Raw genomic sequence first — 18,772 nt, forward strand, 5'->3', positions numbered from 1 at the left:
CACTTGAGACTGTGCCTCTTGCCGGAGCATTCCCAAGCAAGAAACTCAGGAATCCAGAGTACTTCTGTGAATGTGGTTCCACCGTCTTAGGGGCTGATGAGAAAAGGGCCCTTGATTGCTTTAGTCTTAGAGTCAGCGCCATTTCTCACTGCCTGAGCTTTCAGACCGAGAGCTGTGGTTTGTCCCAGCCCCCGGGCCTGTGGAGAAGAACCAGGCTTTTTCAGTGTAAATCTCAGAGGGGACTGATCTTCCTCAAAGATAAACAATTGGTCACTGCTGTTCAGACATCACCTTGGGTCTGGGAAGATGCGAGCAGGTGAGCAAGGACGCCCTTTAATTAGAAATTTGAGGAATATTTTATGTTAACTACGTAAAAAGGTGACAGCTTTGGTATAACTTGTTTATTTCTACGTAGCATTTATTTGGGCAGATATTAACAATATTTTAGGTTTGGTGTATCAGTCTGGGGAGCTCTTGTAAGCAATAGTGGTTTGGTGATGGACGTCTCACTCTACCTTTACATCTACTCCTCCCTGGGGTACTAGGTAAGCAGACAAGGGTCAGGGATGAATACCTGGGTCTGAATGAAGGCTGCAAAAGAGGAAAGAACATCTGGGACCAGAGGGGTAAGGTGCACGGTGTTGCCTTGGTCACTGATTCTTTTTGAACCCTGAGGTTTATTGGAGAGTCGGAGTTTGGAGTCTTCTTTGAAAAGAAACTGGAGAGGGACAGGGCTGATATATTCAGGAGGCAGCATTCACATGGACTTTGATATGACTGGCACCCTCTGGGTTTGTGCAGTATGCAACCTGCACAATCATATGTGGCTGCCTGCCATGGGTCCCAGAGTAGCCTACTCAAAATCTCTGGCAACGTTCCAAATCCATTCCGATCTGAGCTCTGTGACTTTGGACTTTGGTTTCCAGGGAAAGGTAATCTTTCTTCTTAAGAGCTCTTGGGAGGCTAATTGGGCACTAGATTGCCCTGCAAAATCAGAGCCACAAAGGTTGGGTTAGAAAAACTAAGCTGATAACACAGCCTTGGGTTTTTATCTGAAAAATGAGATAATGATACCTACTTTGCAGGTTTGTCATAAAGCCAAAATAACGTACCTACAGCCCTCAGCACAGAACCTGGAACAATGCTGCTTCTCTCCATTTGCCCCCAAGCTGGTCCTTTCCTGCAGTTCCTTATCTCAGTGAACGGCATTATTATTCATCCAGTTTCTCCAACTGGGAACTTTCTTTTCCTCCATCCCTTCCCCACCCACCATATCCCAGACATCACTAAGTCATCCAGATGACTGCAATGGCCAGCTAACAAGTTGGTTTCCCGCAAACCGCTCTCCCACTGCTACCAGGGAGATCATTGTGAAAGCATCTTTCACATCTGTCCCATCATTCCCTTAAATCCTTATTATCACTTTCCATTGCCCTTTGAAGAACCAACAACACTCTTAACCTGACTCTGGGATCTGACCCATCTGCTGTCCAGCTTCTGCTGGATTCTCCTCCTATCTCCCTAAGCTTGAATAACTCCTACCTCTTCTGATCAGGTTAAGGAGAAGGGAAGCCTTTTGCTGAATGACCCCTCCCACCCAGCCTCCCCAATTCATGAGTCTAAGTCAGGTTTTGGGGTGATGTTTTTAGGTCATTTACCTCAACTTGTTATTATATCTCTATTGGGCATGTTTGTTTGATTAACGAGAGTAGGGACCAGGGTCTCTGTATGGGTTTGCTCACCACTGTATCTCCAGAACCTGGTGCAGTGCCTGAAGCTCAGTAAGCAGTTTTTGTTTGTTTGCTTGTTTGTTTGTTTGTGAGGTATTTTTTGCCATTAATCGTGACACATTTTCTTTAATTAAGTACAAAGACCGTTCCAATCATGTCACCTAGCGGTCATTTCACTGACTGCCCTGTTTGACTGCCAGTCTCTTGTCTCTCTCTTTAGAAATGGTAAGGCAGATGTCTTTTTCTCAGAGAAAAGAAATCCATGGTCTTTTGCCTTTGCAATAACAAAAACGTTGGAGAGTGGGGAGGCCAAGATGTTGCCGTTGGCATCTTCCACATGAACCACATCAAGAGAACCTGGTTGTCTCTGCTGGCGATCACACCAATTCTTCCCAAGGTAGCGCCTCTGATCACCATATACAGGTTACCAGTGTCAAACTTGTTGAAATCAGTCATCTTGCCAGATTCCAGATCAGTCTAAATGGTGTCGTTCACTTTGAAGGGGATAGGATGGTGGATGGTGCGAGCATCATGGACCACCAAATGAGGGATTCCTTTTGAGCCCACAAAGATCTTTCTTAACTTTGTAGAAGTTGTACTTGGCTCCTCCGGTATCATACGATGAACAACAAAGTAACCCTTGTATCACAGATCAGATAGAAATTCTCCCCAGTCTTGCCAATGCTGCTGACCTCCTTGAAGCCAGTAGATGAGGTCTATCAGTTGGGACCTTGCCATCAACCTTAAGGAACTGCTGCATGCAGATCTTCTTTACTTCTTTTCCTGTCAGGGAATACTTAAGTCTGTTCCTTAGAAAAAGATGAGGGGGAGACACTCTTTCAGCTTGTGGGGATCACCTGATGGATGAGGAACAAACATACTGGTCAGTTTACTCAGCATTCAGTGCTTTGGAGCTGCTACATGTTTCAGGGGCTTCTTGGGACCATGAGCCATGACTGTGCTAAGCACAAAAAGAACACAGTGTTTTTAGAATGAATGAAGCCATAAGGCAAGAGGCTTGCACAATGCATGAGACATTGTAGTGGCTTAGTAAAATGAATAAGTGGATGAACAGGTGCAGACTCCTAGACATCTGAATCTGAAGAGGGGATGGCGACCGTATAAGGGAATTCTGGTTGGTTTACTAGAAGGAGGTGAGAAACAGTACGGTCAAGGAGTGCCATACAGCCCTTTTGTATATGGTGCACACTTCATACGAAATGTTACTGTAAAATAATGAGGCTAGTTTTTACGCATGATTGCTTGGAATCTGTAAATACTGGTGGAATTAAAGCATGAATGGATTGGAGAGAGGCAGGGGAGGGAATGGGGCGCTCTGCAAAACCACATTGGGCAGATCAGCAGACAGAGTGGAACTATTAGAGCCTTAGATCCTCTGCTGTGTGGTCCAAAGGGTAAAAATTATACTCCCCCAATCCCAGCCACTACACCAAGCTTGCCCAGCTTGTTCTGCTGCTTCTGGGCCAGTATTAATGTCATGAGAGAGATTGGCAGAGAAGATTTTCAGTCCTTGAGAGGAAAGTTGAAGGCCTTCCAGACTGGCTTCATCTGTCAAATGAGAACAATAATATATTAGGGCTGGTTGCAGGTATGTATGTACTAAGGTAAGAATGTGTCCTCCACCCACAGTAATAAAAACATGAATAGGACCATGGTGGACAAGAGAGCCAGGAAGCCCTATTTACATTTTATAGAAACAGGGATGACTTTTAGCTCCCTTTAGTTCGAATTTGTTGATTATCTGTCTTAGCTCTAAGAAATAGATTTTTCCACTTAATACCCAAAATAGTCTTGTGAGGTAGCTATTATTTCCCTTTGCAGTTGAGGAAACTGAGGTTCAGTGGGGCAAGAAGTTTGACCAAGGTTCCACCGCCAGTAAAGAACAGAGCCAGACTTTGCTCCCAGATCACCTGACTCCCATTCCAGGACCCTCTGCCACATTCGTGTCTTCCCACCAGATATCCTGGAACATTTAACTCTCTTTAAATAAAACGTGAGCAACTCGGCAGGTTTATGGGAGGGCTAGGTAGTGAGTTCACTTTGACCCAAGAGAGGTTCATTTCTTAGTTTTTGACTGTTTTATGTTTAAAAAAAAACCCTTGGATAACTGAGTAATCATTCACTATTACTGAGAACTGCTGTGAGAAAAATATGGTGCTGGGCTGTCTATGATTTGGTTGAATAAATTGGGAGACTGTTTCACTGTCTACCTAGGTGAAAGAAAAATAAAACACTGATAAACTATTTGGAAGATAGGGTCTGTGACTAGTTTTAGAGTGACTGAAATATTGTGGGTATTTAGTGAATTTTTAATAATGAGAATGGCTTTTTTAAAACAGTTAGAAGTTGTTCCTTATTTGCCATCAAGGTTGTGAGTACAGCTTTTTGTTTTCCAGCTTCCTTCATTGTTTTTTCTTTGTTTGTTTTTGTTTTTAACAAATGACAGAGTTTTAAATGACCTACAGTAAGCTTTCTTTTGCTCTTGTTTAGATGTCTTATATTAAAAACTGATGCGTGAAAACATGTGCAAACATTATTTCGATTCAGAAACTTATTTAGATTTAGTAGTATTATGTATAAATAAGTAGTAATTAATACAGTGAAATTCTCAAAATGCATTTTTTAGCGGAAACCTTTTCTCTGTAATTTTATCATTACCATTTTCTTTATGAATAGTGTACAATTAAATGTGAGCTCCAGTTCAAATCCCAAATTCTGAATATAGTCTATAAAGTATTCTTTTTAACTCACTGTTAACAACAATTTCCGTGTGGTTACCAAACACATTCATTATCTTTTTTTATTGAAGTATAGTTGATTTACAATGTTGCATTAGTTTCAGGTGTACAGCACAGTGATTCAGTTATATATAGTCTTCTTCAGATTCTCTTCTCTTATAGGTTATTACAAAATACTAAGTATAGTTTCCTGTGCTATACAGTAGGTCCTTATTGGTTATCTATTTTATATATAGTAGTGTGGATATATTAATCCCAAACTCCTAATTTATCTCTCCCCTCCTTTTCCCTTTGGTAACCATGAGTTTGTTTCCTATGTCCGTGGATCTGTTTCTGTTTTGTAAGTAAGTTTATTTGTATCTTTTTCCTTCATTGTTGTCACTCTCTTGCTGGAGACAGAAGAATTGTTTGAGTGAGTGAGCGAGTGAGTGTAGATTGGGTGAGCTCGGCCCGGGTGACACAGCTGGCCAGAAGAGCTGGGATTAGGACTCAAGTTCTCTGCTGTACAGTTTCGCTTTTGCTCTCGAGTCTGCCAGCTTAGCAGTGCCTCAGAAAACTGCTGGTTATACTCGGAGACACATATAGGGGTGAAGGAACAGAGGGAGAAAGGAAAGAAGGAAGGTGGAGGTGGAATTGGAAGGGAAATAGGAGATAAGTGAAGAATAACAGGATTCAGGGGGGAGGCATGTTTGAAAAGTGGTGAGACATAGAAGGAAATCCTTCCAAAAGCTCAGAATGGAATGATTTGCAAGAGCAAGAGCTCATGTGTCTGGAGTTCACTTTATTTGGCCACATCGGCTGACCCAAGGTCTCCGGAAAACTGAAAGTTACACAAAGGCAGCTTTCCTTCAGACACCTGCAATTGAGTATTAAAAACATATCTTTGGGCTTCCCTGGTGGCACAGTGGTTGAGAGTCCACCTGCCGATGCAGGGGACACGGGTTCGTGCCCCGGTCCGAGAAGATCCCACATGCCGCGGAGTGGCTGGGCCCGTGAACCATGGCTGCTGAGCCTGTGCGTCCAGAGCCTGTGGTCCACAACGGGAGAGGCCACAACAGTGAGAGGCCCGCGTACCACACAAAAAACCAAAACAAGCAAACAAAAAAAACCGTATCTTTATAATTGGTTCTTTTCTCGCAGGGAGATCCCCCAGACTCTCTTTCTGAGCCCATTGGTATGATGATACCTGTAAGTCATTTGAAGAATGCTGGGAAAGTAGCAGAGACCCACAAATGTTAGTGCTTATCGTCATCCTTATTACTTAATTTGCGCTTTGACAGAATACCCACGAGCTCGGTTTCTCAGAGTAAGGTGGTGGGAGAAATGGTTGCCAGAGGCTGTAATTGCTTATAACTTACAATAGGGGAACTGCACAAACAAAACCAAAATCAAACAAACCTTTAAGAAATGGACCCAGTTAAGAATCCGCCTGCCAATGCAAGGGACATGGGTTCAAGCCCTGGCCCCAGGAAGATCCCACATGCCGCGGAGCAACTAAGCCCGTGCGCCACAACTACTGAGCCTGTGCTCTAGAGCCCGCGAGCCACAACTACTGAGCCCATGTGCCACAACTACTGAAGCCCGCACCTAGAGCCTGTGCTCCACAACAAGAGAAGCCACGACAATGAGAAGCCTGCACATCGCAACAAGCAGTAGCCCCCCCTGCTCGCCGCAACTAGAGAAAGCCCGTGCACAGCAACGAAGACCCAACACAGCCAAAAATAAATAAATAAATAAATTTATAAAAAAAAAAAAGAAATGGACCCAGATTCTCAGCAAGTGTCATGTAGGGCAAATGCTCCTAAATACCTGCACAGCCTTTGGAGGCCATAACATCAGTGACAGAAAGTTCACAGTAATGACCCTGAATAATCAAGGAAGAAAAACTATTTAAGCTCGGTGTCTATTTAAGAGAAGGTGGGGTATGTGAGCAATTTCAGAAAATACAAAATCCAACTCAGATAATTAACAGAGAAAAAATTGAACAGAAATTGTCACACAGAGGGTAAGCTTCAGTTGTCTGGAAAAGTCCCTTGCATGGGTGACCTCATTCTTAAGCAAAGCCAGATATGCGAAATGTCATGGTTTATAGCAAGTGATCATGAGTCAGGACGGAGAGTGATGGTGCTAAAAATGTGAGCCTGATGTGGGAAGGCATAAATAGGCCCGTGGCACATACAAGATGGGAGAAACCCCGCTCTCCACTCCCACGCTGAGTTGAGAACTTAATCTGGTTCTGGACTCGGTAGAGAAGTTGCAGCAATGACCATGGCCTGGAAAATAACATCCCTAAGAACAGCCAGAGAGGGAGGGGCAGCCTGCTGCTGGACTTTCCATTATCTGAAAGGTTTTAATGGAAGATTTCCCACTCGTAGGAACCATTTCTTTCTCTCAGTTGAAAAAAATAGGACTTTAATGGCTTTGTTTTACTGTGTAGTACAGGGAACTATAAGGGAAAAGAATCTGAAAAAAAAATATGTATAACTGAATCACTGCTCTACACCTGAAGCTACACAACATTGTAAATCAACTATACTTCAATAAAAATTAAAAAAAAATAAAAAAGGATAAGTGGCTTGTTTTTAAAGAGGCCCAACAATTCAATTATGTCCTTTATTTTGTGCTGTGAAGAATGATCTATTAATTAACTGAAGGGTGCAAGACAGAGTTGTGCATGCTTCCCTCTTGCTCTCCAGAATGGAAGAGAAGTAAGGGCTGGGGCAGAAGCTCATCCTGACGTGGGAGCGTTTTGCTAATCTTTGCGCTCTTCATACACGTTTTCTCTAGCAAGTGGCCTGTGTTGCTGGCCAGACTAGCACCTGGCCCTGGGCAGACAGAAGTGTCCTGACAGGTGGATAGATTAGCTGCTCCCCTGCCATGGGTATGTCTGCGAGGACACGTGCCTGGCTGCTTCCCTGGGAAGGCAGTGTCCCTGAGTCCCTTTGCAGGGAGGCGGGGGGCAAGTCACTCTCTGGCCTCCATCCTCTGCTTTGTTAACGCTTTCATCTTCCCGCTGCCCTTAGCAGCCTGATTTGGTTTGTATGCAGCATCTCCTGGCTGAAACACCACGCAGAATTCTCTCACCCTTTGGCAGCTACCATATAAACAGACTCCCAAAGCCACTGACTTTTGGAGGCCTGGATCCTTTCAAAGAAAGGTGAGCAGCGTTTTGACCCATCCGTGTGGATTAATACAAACCTCAATTTCAATTCAGGGTTTGTTTTATATTTTGTGTGTTTATCAAGATCATTGAGAAAACTGTTTTTTTTTTTTTCTTTTTAGATTGTAGGCAAATTGAAAACATGGTCTTAGGACATGTATATAGGTCATAGTGAAAGATAAACAAGAGGGAGAATTTTATTCTGTAGCTGAATATTTCTTCTATTCTTTCTTTGTGAATTTGCTGTGTAAGACCCTAACATCAAGCCATGCACAAAGCAAAGCCGCCTCATTGGTGTGGAACTGGTCATGAGCTTGCCAGCTGGCTGATTCCCCCTGGACCGTGGCCTGAAGCACCATCACTCTTGACTCCAGTCTCCAAAAGAATCCAGACATAAACTCACTGTGGTGGATGCAGATCAAAATACCATTCCAGAACCGGGTTTTAAAACATTTTGTAAAATTCATTAGCTCTCCAAAGTATTATGTCACTCTGAGCCCTATGAGGGGGGAAAATGTATTTCTCACACCTATAGAATTATTTCATGCTAAAATAGCCTTCTGACCAAGTATGACATTGCTGTAAAAATAATTCACACACACAGGGTTTCATAGGCTGGCATTTACATAGACCGTTCCGATGAATCTCATAAACACTGAGTCATGCTTCTTACTACTGGCCTCTTTCTCAGACTTTTGCTCTCAGCAAGATTTATGTACAGCCGCCCTGTGTTACACTGGACACACCCTGGCCCGTCACTTCTGGGAGTGCTGTGGAAACAGGCATTGGGATTCCACATGTTTAAACACAGCGTTCTATAGCCATAGTCTTTCGTTAGTGATTTCTTGCTTTGAAACTGTTAGTTATTTTAATCACAGATCTTTACATTTGAAACTATCATAGAAACATAGATCTTTAACATTGAAACAGGTGACTTTAGACTATTTTAACCTCCTAGTATTATGTTTTAGGTTTCATTTATTTATAAAATAAGAAACATTAAAGCAAATTTGGGAAATAGAGGAAAACTGAAAATAAACTGTAAACAATAGAAAAAAGCCTAAAAATTAACCACTTTCATTGAAGCATGACTCTTGGCAATGTTATGGCAAAGTAGTTTTCTTAGTTTTTCCTGTGTGTGGGATTAAAGTAGGATATTCATACATTTTGGTACCCTGATTTTTATTTTACTTAACATAATTTATTAAATATTTCCCTATGTTATTGCAGAGCATTCTGAATCGACATCTTAAATAATAACATACATTTTTATAAAGAAGATGGACTGTGGTTAAACATTTTGATTGTCCCTCTTTTTTTGCTGTTGTTAATTACACTATAACAAATATCTTCGTACCTAAAACATTTTGTCCTGTTTAGGATTAGGTCATTAAAATAGCTTCTCAAATATGTAATTACTGGAGCAAAAGATACAAGGAGTCTCAAGTTTCTTGGTAAATCTTTCCAAATTGATTTCTGGATGAAATCCACCACATTTCAAGATTCAGAGAGGCTCAGAAAGGTTAACTTGTCTCATAGAACGTTGTGACACCTGGGTCTGTGCTCCTGACACATCTGAGAGACTGTACAGTACTATGCTAATGTAAAAAATGTGAATTTGATCAACTAATCTGAAGCTGCCTTGCTACTCAATTAAGACAATCATAATACAATCTACGCCACACCAGTTACAAATGTTATTTGGGACGAAGAAGCAGGATCTGCCACTTTCTCTTTTTCTTTTCACTTCCTCTCGCAATTATTTGAAGAAAAACTGAGCCTTATGGATCGGTCAAGCTAGTTGCTGTTATACTTGGCGTGGTCATTCAAGCCAAGTAGTATTGCACTTCATAATTGCCTCCACCTGTGTGATCTCATTTGCTCAACCTCGGGGTAGGACACATGTTGTTATATCTACATCACAGAGGAGACGAAAAAGGCCAGAGAGGTGAAATCCAGCCTTGCCTAAGGACACACAGCTGGTAGGTGGCAGAGCTGGGCAGAGAGTCTGTGTCTTCGGAGTCCCATGCCTTTGCTTCCAATCTCATCTGTAGGAACAAAAATTGGTCTACCCTTTCAAAAGGTAGTTTGATGGTTTCAGTTGGAGTTTGGTTGCTTGGTTTTATCTCCATACGAGAAAATGACTGAGTAAAAATATACAGCACTTGTCCAAGAGGAGACTATCCAACGATGAAACACATTCCTGCTGAAGCTGTGTTGCGTGAAACACGCAGGAAAGCAAGCCCACTGAGTTTGCAGTTTTGTGTGACGGCCTCCGACAAACAGTTTGCAAATGTGAGATTAACGGAGGCATCATTGGTGGAAACATGTGGAGCTCCACAGGCTCTGGAGACCAAATGTCACCTGTGATGGGAAGGAGGCTCCTGAGAAGCAGGTCTCTGGAGGGCCTGTGGGCATCATCCTTCATACCTGTGATGGGCCTACGGTTGCCTGGATGTCACTTGTGTCAGCTTCGGCTGAGAGGTCTATGGAATGGGGGGAAGGGAATTCAATTGCCCGTCACAGGAGCTCCTTCCCTCCTACGAAGGAGGTGTAATTCTGTCAAATTCTCTCTCTCTCTGTCTCCACCCACCTTACCACTATTTTTCCATATGGAGCATATTCATTAACTGGCCAAAAAGCTAAATGCACCCCCATATTGATGCAATAGAGGGTAATTTTAGTTTAGTGCAATTTAATGTAGTTTAAGCTGAATTCTTCTCTTTCCAAAGTCTCGCACTAAGAAACATATATCTCCAGATCAACGTTTCTTATGCCATGGCGTGACAGAGGCCACGTGGTCGCTAAATTTAATACATACAGAGATGAAGATGCATCAGACACATTAGCCCCTGGATAGAGGTCCTGCTTTGCCTGTAACTTTCTTAAGAGTTTCATTAATTCACACTGGTGAAAAAAGGGAAACAGCCACACAGAATTGAAAGGAAATTTAGAGAGACAGAGCTCAAGGTTAGTCTGGGCTTGAAATTCTGTCATTAATGAAATTTTCAGGTTTATAGGACACCAGTTTTCCTAAAAACCTTATATGATTTTTTAAAAGAGGAATCTATTGTCTAACAGGATGATTTGTATACAGTGTGGTAATTCCTTGGCTGATATTGTGTTGGGAAGCTTTAATATATGCCGAGGGAACTATACTTGGGGTGATATTTTCTTATAAGTGTTGGGACGCAAGTGGAAAATCACTGACTCTCAGAGACTTAGCTGTGTAGTTAGGTCATGCACATCTGCTAAATAATTAGTATGCTGTGGGGCAGGAGATGCTGCGAGTAAACCCTTGTGTGCCACGGTTTCTAGCGTCCAGCTCCTTTCTGAATACACTTCTGCTGTTTCAAAGACAGAGGGCGGAGAACAAGGAGGGCCAGCTAGGAACGTTCAGGTTAAGCTAGTGTCTTGCCATGAACAGTATCCCTTGCTGGACCTTCTCTTTGCCCTCATTTCCTCAAAATATCTTTCTCCTGCTTCTTACCCCTGCCACTCACTCCTCAGCAAAACCTGTTCTTGGCCTTCAAGCAAGGGAATTGACATCTATCAGTATTTACTCTACAGTTAACATATGTTATTTCATTTGGCCTTCACAGCAATCCTCTGAGAAAGGTATCGTTATGCTCAGTATACAGAGGGGGAAACTGAAGCTCGGGAGAGGTCAAGTGACTTGCTTCAGGGCACACAACTAATGAATGTTAGAGGTAAATTTCTAGTATGCTATACCTGAGTCATAACTTATATTTCCATTTTGACATGCATCAGGGGCGTAATGCATTTACTTCAGGACGAGTGGACATAATGGCAGCACTTACTAAACTCTCCTGTGCATGGGAATCATCCAGGGATCCTGTTACAATGCAGATTCTGATTCAGTGCAGTTTGGGGTGGGACCTGCGATTCTGCCCTTCTCACAGGCTCTCAGGTGATGCCGATGCCGCCAGCGGCCCCCCCCCGACACCCCCCCCCCACCGCCACCTCCAATTTCAGTAGCGAGGCCCCAGGGCATTGATTCATGGGGAGGCAGGAGGCACCGTTCATGGCCCCCTGAAAGGGTGTGTTAGAATCTGGTGGGGCTGTCCCCAGCTGAAATGGAATGTTTCCCCGGAGGAGAGGCTGCCTCACTGCACTTTCCTTCTAGCAGGGGACTTGCTGCAGCAAACGTAATGTTGCGGTCCAACTTTTTTTTTCTCTTAAGACTATTCACAGTTCCTCCCACCATCTTGTCTCTCTCTTTCCTTGTCGTTCTTTGATAACGGCCTTCGGCATCCGGATGCTCTCCTACTTTCTGTTTCCTTGTCCCCTTCTCTGTTGTTAGTGGTGCACGTTTGTATGTGATGCTTTGTGATGGATGGTATTCCTTTATTATTTATGCCCTTTTGTTGATGGCTTTTGCTTTGTCACTCTGCTTCTCTGATGTGGTTTTTGTTCACACTCTATTTCCTGCAGCCCACTGTTCCCTTTCCAGTTCCTTTTCTCTTAACACAGAATTCTGTTTCTCTTAACACAGTGGGGAGCCCAGAATGGCTTTCAGAAACTCATGTAGCTTGAGGATGATCAGCAGACATCTTCGAATTTTTAGGCATCATTTTAGATACTGCTTTGTGTCAGTCAGCTTTCACCAGGTTATGTTCTGATGGCAAAAGTCCTCAATGTCGGTGGCTTTCAACAGCTAAGGCGTATTTCTCACTCATGCTATAAGCTGCTGAGGGGATGTCTTGGGATAGGCTGCTCTTGGGGCAGAAGAAAAGTAAGGGAGCCGGTAGGGTTCAGCAATGGCCAAGCCCATTGGTAGTGGAACAGGAAGTACACTCTTCTGATAGGCGGGCACTGCAGTTACATGACATTGCACAGGGACATATTATCATCCTTCTATAAGAAGGAAAATGAATAAGTAGAAATAATATTGTAGTGTACTATGTGCTCTGAAGCTAGGATTCATCCTGTCAGGTGAACACTGGCTAGAACCACACTTCCATTCTAGTAATGGTCATATCAGTGGGTAGATATTCACCAAATAAATACTTTGGTTAAGAAACCTGAGATCCTTTGGCAGTGTTTTTGTTGTTGTTTGTTTTTTGGCCAAGCCACATGGCTTGAGGGATTTTAGTTCCCCGAACAAGGATCTAACCCATGCCCCCTGCAATGGAAGCGTGGAGTCCTAACCACTGGACCACCAGGGAATTCCCTGGCAGTGTTTAATATTATTATTCAATGGAAACCTCCTCTCGCTATTTAGTCATCTCTTACACTTTCAGATGAGGCTTGGGTGGGGGTTATTCCATGGCCACATTTGGGATGACTTTAGGCTGCGTCTGTGTCCCAAGTTAAAGATTTGGGGAAGCTGGGTTGACAGCTTTAGATCACACGGAAGCCTTTATGGAGCAAGGCTGCCTGGGAAAATCCTTTAAATTCTCTGGGCCTCAGCTTCTTCATATATAAATTGGGAATAATAATAGATCCCCCTTGTAGGGGGGCTTACAGATTGTCTTCGATAGTAGATGTAAAACTCATAGAATTGCGTTTGATACATAAAAATGTTTGAGTGTTTGCTTTGATGATGATGACGACGATGATGATTTCTACCAGTTGGATATCTGACCCCCTGAAAAACATATTAGAGTTTCCAAAACCACCAATTTTAGAACTGATAGACAATCAGACTTATGTTTCCAAGTTTAAGATTTACTTATAAATAAACACAATCAAAATTAACACAAAAAGTAAGGGCTTAAATTCTTGGCCTCTTGATAAGATTAGCAGTAATTTCTCTTAGAGAAATTTATCTCTCGGTTGAGCGTTCATGCCCTTCAGTCATTGTAGGGAGTGAAAATTCTTTAAAATTTGTGCATAAAGTCCTTGTTTCATTTGGCGACCATGTGCATTTGGGGCTTGTGTAAGTGGGGACAGCTGCGTGGTTTGCTGGGAGACTCCAGACAAGAGCAGGAGGAGAGACACAGGACTTCTGTCTGGAAGTCAGTGGCTTGGACTGGTTTTGGGGGAAATGGGTGGAGATATGCAGGTTAGTGCTGTGCGGGGCGCTTACTAGGGAACGTAATGCAGCTTCTGGCCTGTTTTGGTCTCATATCCCATCAACTCAGCCTGAGCAGCCCCAAGGTGAAAGGAAAGGACCAAGGGTCATGGAATCAGAATGTCAAGTTCAGCAACTTCTCCGCTGTGTGAACTTGGGTACATTTCTTAACCTCTTTGGGCCTTGGTTTACTCATAATGTAATATTATTTAATATTTATCCAGCCAGGACCGTGTACAAGAGCATTATATATATTCTTTAAATATTTACGAAATAATTGCACTTTTACAATAACCCTATTTTGTAGGTACACTTTTACCCATTTTGTACTTGGGGAAACTGAGGTAGACAGAGGTGAATAACTTGATTGAATTCACGCAGGTAGGAAGGGGTAGAGCCAAGTTTTGAGCCCAAGCAGTCTAGCTTCCAAGGCTGCATTCACACCCCCATGCTTTGCTACTTCTTGGTACAGGCAGCATTTTAACTGAGGTTGCCGCTGTAAAGATTCAATCCATTCATGTCTTCCAAATCCTAGTCTACTGCCTGCCACGTAATAAGAGGTGCTCAGTAAACATCGATGGTTATTTCCCTTCCCCTCCCCTCTTTCCCTTCCACTGTCCTGGGAGACCCCAGGGAACCAGAATTAGCAGTCCCTGGGAATAGGGTGGGAGATCTTCAGCCCTAATTTTCCCTGGGCAAGACCTCACATAAGTCTCAAATTTACCTTGTATTTTAAGGTCCTGCTTCTGTCCCATTTATCGCATGAAGCTTTCTCCCACTGTTGCAGCCTTTATGACACCAAACTGGAAGACATAATGCCATCTTGTAAAGCAAGCCCCAAATTAACAAGAATGATGACACAGTTCCGCGTTCTTCCCAGTACATCATTACATCCCTTTATGGAAATCCTTTACTCCAGTGACACGCGAATCATCTTTCATGTAATTTGTAATCTGCTTTGGTTGTCACCTATCTTTAAAAAGTTCTTAATTTTTTCGCCTTTACTCTACATGGTATCAGAACCTTCTCTTGCGGTTAATAATCACTTAGCCAAGAGGTGGGGCACATACAGAGCAGCTGCCATGAAGATTTTAAATACGTGACAAGCCTCTTCGATGATTGTTGCCTTAATTCTGTCACCTCCTACCGGTGACTTGGTTACAAATTGTTCCTGTGACTAGAGCATGTTCCAGAGAATTTTGTCATGGAAAATGAAATGGCTACAGGGAATAACAAGACCTAGATTTTAGTGATTTCCTTCTACATGGGAGCAGAGTGGCCTTGGCAAATCCCTGAGCCTATTTCTGAGCTTCTGTTTCTTCAGTTGCAAATGAGGAGCTAGGGCTAGTTCAACAGTTCCAAACCAGGAGGTCTAGCACTTTGACATCTTCCAAGACAGAGGTTGATTTAAATATTATAGCATCCTGCGGAAAAATCCAAATGAACTTTTTGACCAATCCAATAATAATACTGTTACATGGTAAATTAAAACTCTCAAAACTCTCTCTTTCCACTAAGGAAAGAGAAAATTAAAGGGATCTTTAGTATTGAAAGATTGAGGAACAAGAATCGGTTCTTATTTAAATTTTTTCACAGCACCTTCCACATAATTGGGCAAATTATTCATATCTCCAAGCCTCAGTTTTCTCATCAGTAAAATGGGGACAATTTAGAGTCTGTCTCAGGGCGTTCAGAGAGTTGCTGTGAAGATTCAATGAGATCGTGCACATGAAGTGCTTAGCCAATGACACTCAACAAATTGTGTCTGTTTTCCTAGTTCTTCAGTGCGGGTTCAAAATTACCCAAGGAAGATATTTTCAATTAAACTAGCTCCAACTAGATTATGTCATAAATGTCCTTAACTCCAGGGTGGATCTGCGGTTGTGGTGAACCCAAGGGTAGATTGGTTAATTCCCACTTTCTTGGAAACTGTAACCCGTGTATGCTTTGTGCAAACTCTTTAGCTGGTCATGCCATCCATCGATTGATAGCATCTGGGCCTAGCCAGAAGATGAGGGGGGAGAGGAGAGAAGGGCGAGGGAAACATGAAGATCAAAGTTCCTGGAACAGAGAGCAACATTCCTGGTACATGCTGTTTATACTATACATACTCTCAATGATAATTGCTACCACTTAACCAGGACTTATGTGCCCGACACTGTGCTAAGTAGATTGCATACACTATCTCTTCTAATTTTCTTACTGACCCTATGAGCTCTTTTATTTATTGGCTAAAGCAAGTCACAAGGCCAGTCCAGATTTAAGGGGTGGAGAGATAGACTCACCTCTCCTCTTGATGGAAGAAGCTGTATGTGCATGAATGAAGGGAGGGACCATCTTTGCAATCAGTTTGCAACAGCCTTTGTACTATAAATAGTACAGAAGATCATGTATTTCCCTGGAGTAACTTCTGTGCCCAAGAAAAGGGGAGTCAGGTGCCAAGTGCTTCCTAGCATCCTGAGTCCCTTTCATTATAGGTAGAGTCCAAGAGGCAATGAAACTGAAATGTGGTCCAGTTGTTTGGTACACTCAAGAGCCATACTGTAACTATTTGGGGAATTTGGGGTTTTTCTGAATTCACACGGGTTCTCATGTTCAAAACAAGCCCCAAGCTAAGGATGTCACTTACATCCTGTTATCTCAAAGCTCTGCCAAGCACTGCTCGGTTACTGTGGTACCCAAAACCATAAATACTTCCATCAGCCTTTCCAAGGGAGAGAGAATAAGTAATGAATCTTAACTTCTAAAAGTAAGCAAGGCCACAGCTTATCGATTCACAAAGAGGGTTGATCATGGCTGCATGAGCAGTATTATCCAAAAGGTGGGATGTTTTGTAGGAAAAAAGATGATATAACGGGGATCCTTGGATGACTGAAAGTGATTCATTATATTTTTTTCTGTTTGCAAGTGACACTGGTTTACCATATTTATTAGTAATAATACGGTTTTCTTTTCAAATAAATTTGCTTTTATAAAAAAATGAGTCATTTAAAATGTAAGCACCTAATAGAGGTGATGTACATGTGGGCAAAAATCTTGAAGATGGTTACGTGAATGACTCCTGATAGATGGAGACACGTGTGCAAAAGGTAGGAGAGACAACCTCCTCATTCAAAGTGGGAAAATTGAGGCCTGAAAGAGGAAGTAAGTTGCTGAAAGTATCATATCTAATAAACTGGGAGCTGGGCTCCAACCCAGGCCTCCTGTCTCAAATTCATTTTTCTCCCCATTCTAGTAAACTGCTCATTCCCTCTAAGTCAGCAACCCTAAACAACAACAACAACAACAAAAATTACCTGCATGTGCAGATACATTTTATGAGAGAATGTTACAAAATGAATAATATTTTCCCCCACTCACCATTAGGCACTTTATATGCTTGGCGCTGAGAATGGTGATTATATTTATCATACATCGATTGATGGTCGCCTCACTATTTGGAGTAGTTGCCTCATGATTGTTCTGTAGACAAACACCATAAGCAGAAGTCACTGTGCACAGTGGAAGTCTGTATGTGCCTTGACAAATATTGAGAAATACACACTCTTGTGTATTCATATTGAATTAGAGATTTTCTAATCGGAGATCATATATATACCCTTAAAAGAATATGTGAAGATGAATAATTAATTAAAAACAAATACATATGGAATGTAGCACCCACAATCCATGTTACAACATGGATGAACCTTGAAAACATTATGTGAAGTGAAAGAAGACAGTCACAAAAGGTCACATATTGTTTGATTCCATTTATATGAAATGTCCAGAATAGGTAAATCCCTAGGTACAGATTGCAGATTGGTGGTTGCCAGGGGCTTGGATACAGGTGGATAATGGGAAGAAACTGCTTAACGTATACATGGTTTCCTTTTGGGGTGATGAAAATGTTTTGGAACTAGATAGAGTGATGGTTGCCCAACATTCTGAATGTACTAAATGTCACTGAATTGTTCACTTTAAAATGGTTAATGTGTTATGTGAATTTCACCTCACATAAGCATATGTATTTATGCTTACTATACATACTCATATATGTGCCCATGCATGATATTTTTGCTGTTTTATTAGTATAGTGTTTCTCAAACTTTTTAGGCTCAGGACCCTTTATGCTCTTAAAAATGATTGAGGATGACAAAAGCTTCTGTTTATGTGTGTTACATTTATCAATAAATACCATATCAGAAATTAAAATGGAAAAAATTTAATATTAATTCATTAAAAATAACATAAACCCATTACATGTTAACAAAATAACATAGTTTATTAAAAATAACTATATTTTCCCAAACAAAAATATTTAGTGAGAAGCGGCTAATCAGCTCACATCTTAAATAACTGCAAAACTCCTTTTCCTTCTGGACAACCATTGGTCTTCAGAATGCAACAGAAATATTTTATGCATGTGCCCTATTTTACCACAGAGTATTAAAAGATGTGTTTACTCCAGGTTTGAGATTTAATTAACTAACTGTTTTTTAACAGTTTTGTCAAGGACACTTGTAAATAAAACCAGCAGTGTTTGCCCTGCAGGGTCATGGCTGTGAAGAATGCAGGGACTACAGGTCTACCTTAGTGCCACTGCTTTGATTCTTGCTAAGGCCCTGGCACTTTTACCCACCATTGCTTTTGTTCCACTGTGCACATGTCTGATCAGTGAAAAGGGCCATAATGTCTTCTCATTTTCATGAAAATAGATTTGACTTCACAGACCCTCCTGCAAGTGTCCCAGGAATCCCTAGGGAAAGTGTCTGAGAAACCACAAATGAAAGACTCTGATTCCTCACAGTAAAGTACAAGACTTGTTAATTATGTGTACTTAAAACATGCATGGCTTTAAAAAATGTTAGGCCTCTTTCTTAATAGACTGAGTAATCGCTAGAGTAGAAATGAAAAACAGGGCCATGGTTTAATCAAATTTGAATCCTTCTCTCTGATACAGTCCCACCTATGGACCTTTCCTGTACCCTTTGCTCAGAATACTTCTTTTCCAGATATGTGATAATTCCCTCCCTCACCTCCTTTGGGGCCTTACTTAGCTATCACCTCAGGGAGCCTTCTTTGGCTACCTTATGTAAACATTGTC

The 18,772-nt window shown here is 42.0% G+C and overlaps 1 protein-coding gene and 1 pseudogene across 5 annotated transcripts in view; one reads left to right on the forward strand and one right to left on the reverse strand.

Annotated features, from left to right (window-relative positions):
* Positions 1–18,772, forward strand: part of PRUNE2 (prune homolog 2 with BCH domain) — a 272,426-nt gene that overhangs the window by 5,452 nt on the left and 248,202 nt on the right. The gene's annotated exons all lie outside the window — the stretch shown is intronic.
* Positions 1,904–2,684, reverse strand: LOC137228265 (small ribosomal subunit protein eS4, X isoform-like; annotated as a pseudogene).

Source organism: Pseudorca crassidens, chromosome 7, assembly GCF_039906515.1.
Source record: "Pseudorca crassidens isolate mPseCra1 chromosome 7, mPseCra1.hap1, whole genome shotgun sequence".
In the NCBI taxonomy this organism is placed as follows: domain Eukaryota; kingdom Metazoa; phylum Chordata; class Mammalia; order Artiodactyla; family Delphinidae; genus Pseudorca; species Pseudorca crassidens.